Source organism: Lonchura striata, chromosome 3 (assembly GCF_050655825.1).
Source record: "Lonchura striata isolate lonStrDom1 chromosome 3, ASM5065582v1, whole genome shotgun sequence".
Taxonomy (NCBI): Eukaryota; Metazoa; Chordata; class Aves; order Passeriformes; family Estrildidae; genus Lonchura; species Lonchura striata.
This window is the reverse complement of record NC_140705.1, coordinates 95585009-95597299: the sequence shown is the minus strand read 5'-3', so window position 1 is coordinate 95597299 and position 12291 is coordinate 95585009. Positions and strand designations below refer to the sequence as shown.

At 45.7% G+C, this 12291-nt stretch overlaps 1 long non-coding RNA gene across 1 annotated transcript; it reads left to right on the top strand.

Annotated features, from left to right (window-relative positions):
- Window positions 1-746: 746 nt before the first annotated feature.
- On the top strand, window positions 747-8358 carry LOC146768020 (uncharacterized). The gene is made up of 2 exons (XR_014953961.1): window positions 747-2729; window positions 5909-8358. It is a non-coding gene; the product is annotated as an uncharacterized LOC146768020 (long non-coding RNA).
- The last annotated feature ends 3933 nt before the right edge of the window (window positions 8359-12291 follow it).

Sequence of the window (12291 nt, the reverse complement as noted above, 5' to 3'; positions counted from 1 at the left end):
CTTGAGGGTGCTCTAGGGTCTCTTTGGAACCTTCTCTTCTCCAGGCTGAACAGCCCCAGCTCTCTCAGGCTGTCTTCATAGGAGAGGTGCTTCAGCCCTCTGAGCATCTTTCTGGCCTTCCACTGGACTGTCTCTAAGAGGTCTGTGTCTCTCTTCTGCTGGACCCCAGAGCTGGGCCCAGAACTCCATATGGGGTCTCACAAAGGCAGAGTAGAGGGACAGGATCCCCTCCCTCAACGTGAGAGTGCTGCTTATGATGCATTCGTAAGAATCCCTAAATCTTCATCAGTGAAGCTCTCAAGGAGTTCTTCTCCCTATCTCTACTCATGTCTGGGATTGCCCACACCTAGGTGTTGCCAATGGTCTCAGTCTGAGCAGGTCCTGGAGCAGGACAAATGGACAAAGCCCCTCTCTCCTGCAGTGCTGTGCAACCTGCCCATTGCAGGCCAGTTGTGTAGCTGCTCCCCCTGACACAGTGTATTTCATGGTTAAAGAAGGCCTTGCAGGGGAAAAGTACACCTTTTATAAATTGGTTTAGCTCCTGGGGACAAAAGGTATTCTGTGAAGTTAAATATTAAAGCTACCCTGGATTATTCATTAAGCATCAATTATCATCATCACATTTACTGTCAGATGTTTCAACGCTGCTATTCTGCTCTAGAAAGGAACATATTTTTAGGTTGGTTTCCGAAGGAAGGATGTTCTTGGGGTCAGCTGTGCAGTGTGCTTGTCTGTCTGTCCTCACTGATTTGGTGAGGACATTCCAGACAAAGTTTTTGGCAGGCTGGAAGCCTCCACACACAGTGTTGCTGCAGATTAATTAGCCAGAGGGAAGGTGGGGAGCCCCCAGACCCAGTGAGTGGTGTGGGTGCAGGAAGAGCAAGCACCTGATGGCTGCGAGAGAAGCTCCAGGCAGGGCAGCTTTGGTGCCAGCACTGGGGTGCTCAGCCATGGGACACACCATGGGAGACTCAGCTTCCCTAACTCTGCTGCCCAATGAATAATTTACACAAGTACCTGCCAACTATGAATCGGCTCCTTATTCCACATCCTTTCTGCTACTTCTGCCTCCCCTTGTTTGTGCTTTTATGGCATTACAAAGTTGGAACACACTTTGGTTTAACAATAAAGGCAGCTTCATCTGCAAAACAGGATGTTCCAAAACAAGATCTAATTTTCCTCTGCAAGAACCTAAGGCAAAAGTAAACTGATATCCACTCTAAAGGCAAACACAAACAAGGACTTATTATTTATCATTAAAACATCTTAAAAAGGCTCTAGAGCCCTAAAAGCAAAAGTTTTGTGCTGTATAAAAGAGTTATGCTTCTGAGATGTGTCAGTTCAATAATTAAAACAGCATCTATGAAATATATATGTAAGATATTAATAAATTAAATTAAATTAAAGCCACTGAAAGCCAATTATCTTGTAAAAGATCTCTGATAGCTAAACTAATGAGATGTAGAAAGATTAATTTAGATCCCCATTTTGGGAGGTGATTATAAATTGCTATAATGCCACATCCAGTTACTAGGTTGTTATTGAAACCTGTGAAATACATTTGGAAAGGTTTTTAAATATTCAGGATGAAGTAGAAATTAGAAAAGAGTTAGAAATAATTAAAAATTAGCTGTCTTGTCATATTGCAGCTGTAATCCTATTACCTCTTCTAGTTTACAAAGCTTCAGATGTCTCTCAAAAACATTGATCTGTGGGGACGGTGGGGTTTATGAGCAGGGATTTGTTTGTTTTAATAACTGCTGAACTTCAGATATTTCTCTCATTTTGCTTATTTGAGGGATTGTTTCTGTGTAGGATTACCCTTGCTGCCAGCACCGCCTGAGGGATTTCTTTGGCCATAAGGCAGGGCTGGCCATCAGCCATGGTCCCATTGAGTCCCCAGAGACCCACTGCTTTCCTTGCAGCTCCTGGTGAAAACGCTGAGGGGCATCAGTGGTGGTCTTTGAGGTCAGGGCAAAGCACAAGGCCTTTGTGCCTCTGTTTCTGTGGCTGTTGCAGCAAAGCACAGAGCTCTTGGGGAATGCAGTAGGATGATGGTGGTGCAGTGCATGCCCATGACCCACAAAATATGCTAGAGGTTGGCCAACCTTGTTTTGGTTGGGACTCGCCATGCAGGGAGCTCTTGGAGAGCTTTGTCTTAGGACTCAGGGACTCACCCATCAGCGCTCAGTTTTGCTTCCCCTGGTCCAAGGGATGCCAAAAGGTCTCCAGCAGCATGTCTTGACTGTGTTTTTGCAGGGCAGCAGGAACATGGCAATCTCTCCCTGAGCCAGGAGGAAAATTGCAGGTAGGAGAGGGCAGTGGGGCCTTGAAAGCTGTGGCACAGGGTGATAGCGGCCGCCCCGTGCTGTGAGCTACTCCCCCAGGAACAGCTGCTGCATCACCGGGACACGGCCCAGGGCTGGCACACTGCACTCACGGGCAGCAGGGAGGGCGAGGAGCAGCTCTGCAAGGTGTGCACAGCTCTGCTTGGAGGAGCAGTGCCGACACCACCGGACCTGGGGGCAGAGGAGCAGGGCGAGGGGAGCCTTAGGGCAACCACACAGACAGCACCAGGTGGACTCCAGCAGAAGAGGAGGAGACAGAATCCCACCACCAGCAGCACCCTGGAGAGGCAGACAGAGGGGTTCCATCATCAGCATTGTGCTCCTTGGAGGTGAAGGACTTGTGCCAGGACACCTGCAGTCATCCTCAGCAGCAGCAGAAGGGTGAGCATGAACTGGGGAAAGGCATAGCAGACAAGGGAGGGGGTGGGTTTGGTACTGATAAGGATTGTTTTTCCCTTTTATCTCCTTTTTCTCTAATAGTCTAGATAATATCACCCAGCACTGTAAGTGGATTGATTAACACTCTTTGATCAGGCTGCTAGAACTCTGAAATAGTCAAACAGCAGATTGATTCTCCTGTGTGAGGGGCGTTTCCCCAGCCCATGTAAAGGCATGAGCTGTGGTGCACAGAGCCAGCAGAGAAGGCAGCAGCCCTCGGGGGAGCCCTTATGGCATTTTTGTGAGTAGCCCTTCTGAGAGAGCCTTTTCTTGGGTACCATCCTGTGGCAGTCAGAGACAGCCAGCAACAAGGCTGCTCTGTGTTCACACAGCCCCAAGTGTCTTGCTGAAAGGATAGCACACGGTTTTGGGGACAACACGGACTAGTTGAAAATATCGAATGGGGAACCCAGCAGGTTTGAAAGACTTCCTTCTGCCTAGGGAAGAGAAATGTTCAAGGGATGCCTCTAACCATCCTTGGACAGAGGAATGAAAACTCTCTGCTTTGGCTGTGAGAAGAGATAAAGTAGAAGTCCCTGCTTAGGGGATTTCTTGGTTGAGAAAACCTTCTGGAGGGAAGAAGTACACTAGAAAAACGACAGAGTAGCAAGCCCAGATTTGGATGAGGCTCTGCCATCTCTCAACCTACTCGAGCTGCGGTTTGTAAACAGGCCTTTCTGTAAAGTCTAAAATACCTTTAGAGAAGACAAAAATATGTCAGAGCTGGCAAATTGGGTTTCTCAGTGGGGAACAAACCCCTGGGGTCCAAACTCTTGCAGAAGTATGCAGCAGGCTGACATAGAGTTTGCCAAATTAAAAGAGATGACCAAGTGTAAACTCTTCTCCCAAAAGTCCTTAAAATGTGCAGGAGCATGGGCTGTGTGGTTAGTTGCCAAAAGCTTAGGTGAAGAAAAACAGGCAGCCCAGGTAGAAATTCAGAACCTAAGGGAGGAAAACAAGAAACTGAAAGAAAAAATAAAGGCTCAGCAGCTTAAATTAGAGGAGGTTATAACTCAAGAAAGAGCTGTAGCCATGGAAAAAGTGCGAAGCGTTCTCCAGTATCAAGAGGTGTGTCAACAGAAAAAGGCCATTCTGAATGAAAATCAGGCATTGAAGGGAAAAGTAGCCATCAGTACAAAAGCTGTAGAGGAGGCACAAGGAACAATCCAATTATTAGTGCAAAAAATACAGGCCCTAAAAGAGAGGGCCACAGACCATCGGGCCTGTGAGGTCAAGATAGAAAAGTTAAAAGCCTCACTGGAGGCAAAGCGTGGGGCTGTCACAAAAACACCCCATCAAAGGGATGATGAGCGCAGGGATGGAAAGGAATGGGTTAATCCGGATGGAAGCACCTCCACAGAGGCGTGTAAACCAACGAGCCCACAGTCAGAAGTTTTTGAGAGGCCAGAAAGATTTAAAGCAAATCCTGTTTCATTTACCTGCGCTCCAGCGGCCGGGACGCGGGAGAGGGGAGCAGCGGAGCAGGGCAGGGAGGGAAACGGGCAGCCGCAGGCAGAACAGATTCTCCCGGAGGGAAGAAGAGCCGCTGGCCCAGCTCCTCGCCACCTCCAACCCAGGGGCACCCAGGCAAGGAGACAGCAGCCGGCAGGGAGTGCCTGGGCAAGGCAGGGCACAGGGGGATCCGGGAGAGGAGAGGGCAGCAGAGGAAGGGAAAACTCCAGGGATGTGCGGGACCCAGAGGTGCTGCAGAGCACCGCCTCTGCTGCTGTGAGACCCCAGAGCCCCTTCCGGGGAAAAGGGAGGAAAGGAAGGTGGCAGGGCAAGAGACAGTGGCAGTACAGTGCAGCCCCCCAGTTCGTGGTACAAAATACCGTGGCCAGGAGGGAGTTAAGCACGATACGAGTGGACATATGGAGGAAGCTTCGGAGGCAGGGGGAGGACATGGCCCGCTGGGATAACGCTCCCACCAGGGTTTTGTGGGATCGCCTGCTGGAGATCAGCGGCAGGAGAGAGGGAAGCGAGCCCGGGGCTCCTGCCCTCCCTGTCACAGCCTAGGGCACACAGTCCCCCTCTTCCCCGGGCTCGTGGTCGCAACAAAAGCGGACCGCTGGGGAAGGCTCCCACACTGGGAGCGCTGGGAGATGGGAACAGAGCCCTCGAGGTACCATCCTTGTCGCACGTAAAGCCGGGGCACCAGAACGTCTCTGTGCAAATTGAGAAGGCTCCTCTGGGGAGAGAAATGCATGAGTGAATTGTTAAGGGGTTTGGGGTTTGCTTGTTTTTACAGGAGAAACACAGAGGGAAAAGTTGACTTTTCCAGCAGGAACACGTCAGGGATGCAGTAAGGCAGAAGCTGCCTGAGCTCTGCGCAGCCACCCCGGCACCCTCTTTGCTGCCCTGAGTCTGGGCAGGGGTATCAAATGCTGCTCAGGCCAAGTCAGCAGAAGCTATTTTGGGAAAAAGGAAAGCTTTTAGGACTGATAAAACACTGGAGCTGTGATACCAGCTGGGCTGCAGCGTCTGTGAGCAGTAGGACTGGGAATGAGCTCTAGGTATGAAGGGCTGTGCAAGAAAGGTTACAGGAGTCCCAGGCATGGTATAAACCCTGAGGGTGAAGCAAGGAGGAAAGAATAGCATCTTCTTTATGGGTCTTCTGCAGTCCACCATTAAAAAAAATAATACCTGCCTGTTGTCAGAGGCAAAGCACAGAAATCAAGAGGTAAAAGCAGAGCAAATTCAAGAGGTACCAACAAAATGAAGCAGTTCAGGTTTAGCATTAGTATTGTTAAATAAGCATGTGGAAGTACCTGCAGCAAAGAAATTTAGCACTGGTATCAAAAGAAGGAAAAAAGGATTGAAACAGAGGAATGTGAACTAATTGCTACCAATGCTTAAAAAGTTACAAGCTGGAAAAATGTACCTATAAAGTTTTGAGGGGATGGTTATTAATGACAAAATATTCTAATTGACTTGGGACAGAATTCACTCTGAAAGCAAAAAATTAAATGTGTGATGCATGATTGGTGCATTAACACCAGTGTTTTTTCTTAGAGTGGAGAAAAAGAGAAGTTAAAAAAAGTAAGTAAAAAACACTTATCATGGTAAAGTATACACATTATTGTAATAATTTAAAATCAAAATATAAAGTCCTTCTGTTACAGAGATATGATGGAACCAGCTGAAGCAATTATGATGGAGAATTGGTGAGCAACTGTTTAAAAACATAAGGTAATAAATTGTATATAAATATGTGAAGATGCAGTTTATTAGATCCTTAATATCATTGAAAGCTCTATGGATGTATATGTTTTCAACATTGTTTAACTGAGATAACTATTCATAACAATCTTTGCTGTTTTGTCTTCCATAGGTAGCACAGAAGAATAAGTACCAATTCCAAATTATAGATATTATGAATTGTATGATGCTTAGTGCTTGCTTTCTTGCTTTTATTTTGCTTTATAATCATACATGCATAAATGTGTGGAAAAATATGATTTCCTTTTTTTAGAACAGTTGCTATTACTGAAGCTCAAGTAAAAGAAAAGAATTGACAAACTGTGGTGACAAGGAAAACTTGATCAAATTTAAAGGGGTCACCATCTCCAAATAAGAGAAATCTGGTTTCCCTTGATGAGTATGGACATACTTCCTGTTATTTGTAATAGTGATCCTGACTGATAGAGCACCTGTATATGTGAAACAGGAAACACATAGCTGAAAGACATAAGTATTTTTAAATACTATGAGATGCAAAGATGAACAAATAAAGTGTAGAAAATTTTAGTACGGTGAGTTGTATTTCAAAAATAGATACATTAGTGTAGCTTTGCACCATTTTTAGTTTAATTTAGAGCACCTATGGATAAATTGATGGTGCTGGGATAGGTAGAAAGCTGAAGGTCCCCAGTGATGGGGATATTAAATCACTGCATACATGGATGATACATGCAGTGTGCTGATGAAAAATTTTATATTGTTATGGAGGAGATGAGGAGGTGACTTTAGACACTGACAGCAGGAGGTTTCCTGAGATGAGAACTGCACAGTGGCCATGTCAAGCAGCCCAGCAAGTGGAGTGCTCCCAGCTGCTTCTCTGCAGGGACACCAGCGAGCAAGAAGCACTTAAATGTGCAAATTGCTTACAAAAAGATAATCAGTTTAGAACTGGGTCTAGCCAGAGGTGAATATGAAATATACCCTTTGGTTTTCAGTGGGAATGTAATCACTTATATGGGATCCAGCTGTGTTTGTGTGTATCTCCAGAATCCAGAAATCATCTCTGCATGTCTAAGTTATCTGGTAATTCATGACTGTGTAATGTGATTTTAATTTAAATGTATGATTGTAATGACATAATATTTTTTGAAGTGACACTAAAATTGCTAGAAATTTGTAAATTGTGTTCTGAACAAAGAAACTTTTGAACTGTGTACATTTGGGCTGGGTTTTGATCAATTGTTGCAGATTCCAGAATCTACCTGCAATTTTTGTAGTCTCACAGGCACCAAAGCAAGGTTTGCAGTGTGTCACAAAAATGACCAAATTGCTCTTACCACAATAGCAATGAAAGATGCTGGCCATCATACTTGGTGTAAATCCTTCCTTGTTGTCTCTCCCATCACCTACTGATATTTTTAACTAGGGTATCAAGTCTAGAAGGGCAATCCTGGGAATTGCAAGAATTCAGTTAATTGTGGAAGCTATCAAACTGGCTATAAAATGTTACAAAAGCCAAATACCAGCCATGCAACAAAGTCAAGAGCTACAGGCCACCTCCGACCCACACGAGGCAAGACCAGGTAGGAAAGAGCAAATGCCTCCAAGAAGATCAGCTGCTCGGTCCTGGTGAGGAGCCTTGAGCCACAGGAGGGTTTGCGATGTCCTTGCTGGACTCGTGTGTGACAGCTCATGCCCATGGGGTGGCAGATGGGGTTTGTTTGCCTATAGCCCATGAAACACAGCCTGACCACTGCCAGAAACAGGCCACAGGTCATTTACTAACACTGCAAAACCTGAGAGAGAGAGGTCTGTGAACCTTGCTTTGGTTGGGACGTGCAGGGACCCAGCAACCCCGGCACTATGAGCTACTCCTCCACGGGCAGTGGCTGCATCAACAGAGGAACTGACCTTGGGGCAGGCAAACATCACTCACAGCAGCCAGGAGGGCCAGGAGCAGCTCTGCAAGGTGTGCACAGCTCTGCCTGGGTCAGTGCAATGTACCCAGCTCTGAGGACTGAGGACTACTGCAAGAGGAGCCTTAAAGATGGGGTAGAAGCAGCCCCAGGTGGACTCCAGCAGAGGAGGAGGCAGAATCACCATGACCATCCTCCCACCATTGTCGCTGTGCTGCTGGAGCAAAGGACTTGTTGGGCCCGTGACACCTGCAGCCCTCCCCCTTTTCCTGGGGGACAGACAGCACCTCTGAATTTGGTATCCTGGAAAGCTGCAGCAGCCAAAGTGTTCTTATGTGTTAGTTTTGACCCTTTCTCTCTAATACTCTAGGTAATACTGTTTACCATTTTTAGCATCATTGTAATTGACAAATACTCTCTGAGTGCATTGGTAAAACTTTTAAGTAGACTAACAATAAATTAAATGTCTTCTCATACTAGCTGTGTTTCTCTAACCAACATAAATTACAATAGTAGTGGTGAAGCAACATTGGCTTCCATGAGGGAAGTATTTTCTAAGCCAAAATAATGATGGAGAGAAAGATGAGCATCCAAAGGTAACCTCAGAGAACTGGGTCTATTTAAGTGTCACACTTCATTGTCTTTCTAGGCTACACCATCAAGCCTAGGCCTTCTTGGCCTTTCTCTGCAGTGCCGCCACTTGCTCAACAAAGATTAAATGATGATCTCTCTGCTCACAGTGCAGGTAATTCAGTGAAATGCCCCATTTCCAAAGCACAGCCTCACAGATACTGAAAACCAGTGTGCACAACCAGTGTGCTTCTCTGACACTAGCAGCCTGTGTACAGAGCATCATATTGCAGGCGTTTTAGGATGTGTACAATGTTGCTCAAACCCAGAGCAAGCTGCTGGCTCCTCCATCTCACCAGGGAATAACTGGAGTACAAATCTGGGCCAGGTCAGGAGAGCAGCCACTGATTTACAAAAGCTACGCAGAGAAACAGGTTCTGCTGCTGTGAGAGCTGTTTGCAGGGTGGATAGAAGGTTTACACTCCCTTGGAGGTGCTGCGTGAAAGACAAACAGTGGGGTACAAATTGTACACGTGTCACACACACAGGGCTGCCAGACCACTCATGGCCAGTCTGGATTCTTTCTTCAGCACAGGAACTGGTTTATCACAGAGGTGACACAGTGATTACTGCTTCAGGAGGCAGGGTGCACATACAGTCAGGGAGCTACTTACAGCCTAGCATTTGTACTTCCACAGTCCTCCAGAAGTTCCCCATGGCAGTCAGCAGCGCAGGGACACTGCCTGTGAAATGGAAACACAGAGCTGCTGGCAATGATGGAGTATTTATCCCTCAGGAGGATGGGTGACATAGACTTCATGCTGTGAGACACAGCTGCTGCACCACATATCTGACACTCATCTGCATAAATACTTTTAAACAGAATTCCTGACTCCCCACTGTGAGCCAGCTTGTCCCTGATGTTGCCACCAGCCCTCAGGAAAGTCACCCCGGAGCATTGCATGGTGCAGCCAGTACAGCACTGAGAGCCACAACCTACCAGCCATGCCCCCAGACTGTTCCTATCAGGCTACTAGTCAGATTCTTGCCTGCCAAGAAGGGGATTTGAAAGGATTTGCTTTACCTTGGCATTGACTTTTACACATCTTCTCATTCAGAGTCCACCACACAATTTTCCTGAGCTCTGCATCAGTGGAGTTTCATCACAGGTTAATGTCCCAGGGGTGATGAAGAGGTGACCCACCAGCCAAGACTATGTACACTCCTTATGGAAACAAGAGAACATACTTTGGGGAAAAGGGAGCAAGGAGATTTTAATTTTAAAAATTGCAAAAAACAAGAAGAAATTTCGTTCTCACAAGACTATCTCCAAGCAGTCCTGTACTATGACAAGGAACCACAAACTGGCAAGGTCAATATTTACAAAAACATCTAGCCTGAGAACAGCAAAATCTTTTTTTTCAGAGCAAGCAGGTAACCATACATCCCACTTGTATCTGTGCTCAGTGCACCCCTGCAAACCTGTCCCTAGATTGCCAAAGTCAAGCACTGGAGCAGCAGCACCTGGTTCATGTGGCCTGGTTCAGTGTGAGCACTGAGCCCAGAGCCTGGCAGTCACACCTGTGTTCTGGAACCACAGTGATTCCCCATCCTCCCTCAAGGCTGCACATAAACCTCTCCTCCTTCTTCAGGGCCCTGTGCATCTCTCAGACAGTGATCTCCAACCAACGCTGCAGAGCCTTAATTTCTTTTTAAGGCTTTAAAATTCCTCCTAATTACAGCAGTCATCAATTTGTTTAATAATCTAAATTCCTCTGTGTGCTGGGCTGCCTTCCTGGCCTCAGGACTTGGCTCTCTGACACATCTTAAAAACACCCCTGCACACCTGACCCTTCAAGCATTAACTCTCTTCCTGTCTTCTCGCACATTATTTTAGGTGGCCTTTGACTATATAATCTAAAGTCATATTGCCTAAATTTCAAATCAATATCCAAGCATTTGTGAAAAGAATGGTACAATTAAAGCATTTTCTGTTAGGTCTGAAATGTAAACCATTTCAGTACCTTCTGCCTAGTAACAGTGAACCACAATATTGTCCCTTAGATTTGACATATAAATAATTTCAGTACATTATGCCTAATTGCAATGAACTGGTGAAAGTGTCTAGATAGGCAAAAGGAAAAAAGATTATTTACACGCAATGGTAATTCTTCTTTTCTTTGGCAAAAGCTATAGAGAAAAATATTTTGCATAAGCCTCAGCTTTTCCTTTTGTTTTGTTGTTCTTTCCTTTTTGATGTCTGAATAAAAAGGGAGTAAGGAAAGTTTACATTCATAGAAATAAATGCTGCAAGATTCACAGAACAGTGTTCTGTGTTGATTATTCCTCAGCATCTCCCAGACCTATTAAAGCACTAAAAGATATTCAAGGGAAAACATTGCAGTAATGTTTTTCTTTAATAAAAATCAGTTTAGCTATCCAAACAAGTGTGATGTGTCCAAGGGCAGGCTACCATAATACAGGCAGTCCTCAAACTGGCCTGTTTTGTTTGTCACATTGCAAAGTTATTCCAAAATATTCCCTGGTACATCTCAGCCCTTTCAGATATCTCAAATTGCTCTCATAGAGAAGCAAGTTTGTCCTTCTAGGACATATGTTTGCATTTTTACAGGTAAAATATCAACTTGTTATTGAGCTCTCGCATTTCCAGTCTCCAGATAGATGCATTCCTAGAACAAGGAGGACTGCAGGGAGGATAGAATTTAGCATAACACAGGACAAAGACAAAATAGGAACTGGTACACATCTGGAAAAACCCTCAGGTATGGCTCCTTCAGCTTCCTAGTCCCTACAGAAGTAAGGAATGGAGTAACTCCCCAGCTGCAGGTAATTCCTGGCAGGGGCATTATTATTACTAAGAATTTTAGCAATGAGAGTCTCAACACTGGTTCCACTTGCTAGGTCACCATCCAACATGTCCCAAAAACTCATTAGTCTGGCTGAAAAAGAGTACCATCAATACAAGCAGGGAAACTTGAAGCACTTGTTTGTTCTTCCTTTCTCCCCATTCCCTAATCTGGTAATCCTCTTTTCCTCACCCTATTTTAGGCTATTTTTTGTAACTCCTTCAATGTCCTTCAATTTTGGTAGAAAAGTCTACTTTTAGCCCACACCACAGATGTTTCAAAGGCAGTGACTGACTCAAGTAAGTCTTGTGATGGAAATCATGCTGTATCTTTACGTTGCCATGGCTTCTTTAGTTGACAAAATAGTACTTTTGATAGACAACTTCTACATCTTTCACAGCCCTCTTATTTCACACAGGGTGATAGTAACTTGAAAGACAGAATTGACCTTGTAAGGAAAAGGGGGTTTAGGGGAAAACTGGTGGCAGCAGTGGATATAGGCCCGAGGCCTCTTAATTCCCAGGGCTGTACCACCTGCCATCCTTCTGAATCCACTTGATGCAGGTAGGATTTTTCAGCAACAAAATGTAGCCCCGTGCTGGTAAGTGCTGATTCACTCAGGCAATCTGTGAGGCTGTCCTGGATTCAGTGAAGCTTGACCGATATGTTTTCCTGTGCTCCTCAGCAGACTTGCTGGTGGGCAACACAGAGCATCTCACTCTCCCCACAGTGCAATGCTTATGGTCTGCAAAGAACAGGGAATATGCTCACCTGGGAGAGACCCACAAGGACCACGAGTCCACCTCCAGACCCAGCACAGGACTCCCCAAGAATCGCATGCCTGAGAGTGGTGTTCAAATGTTTCTTCAACTCTGGCAGGCTTGGTGCTGGATATCAGAGCATACCCATACTTCAGTTCAGTACCTCTGCATCTACAGTGAAGGCATCAGCCACCAGCTATTAACTCCTGCT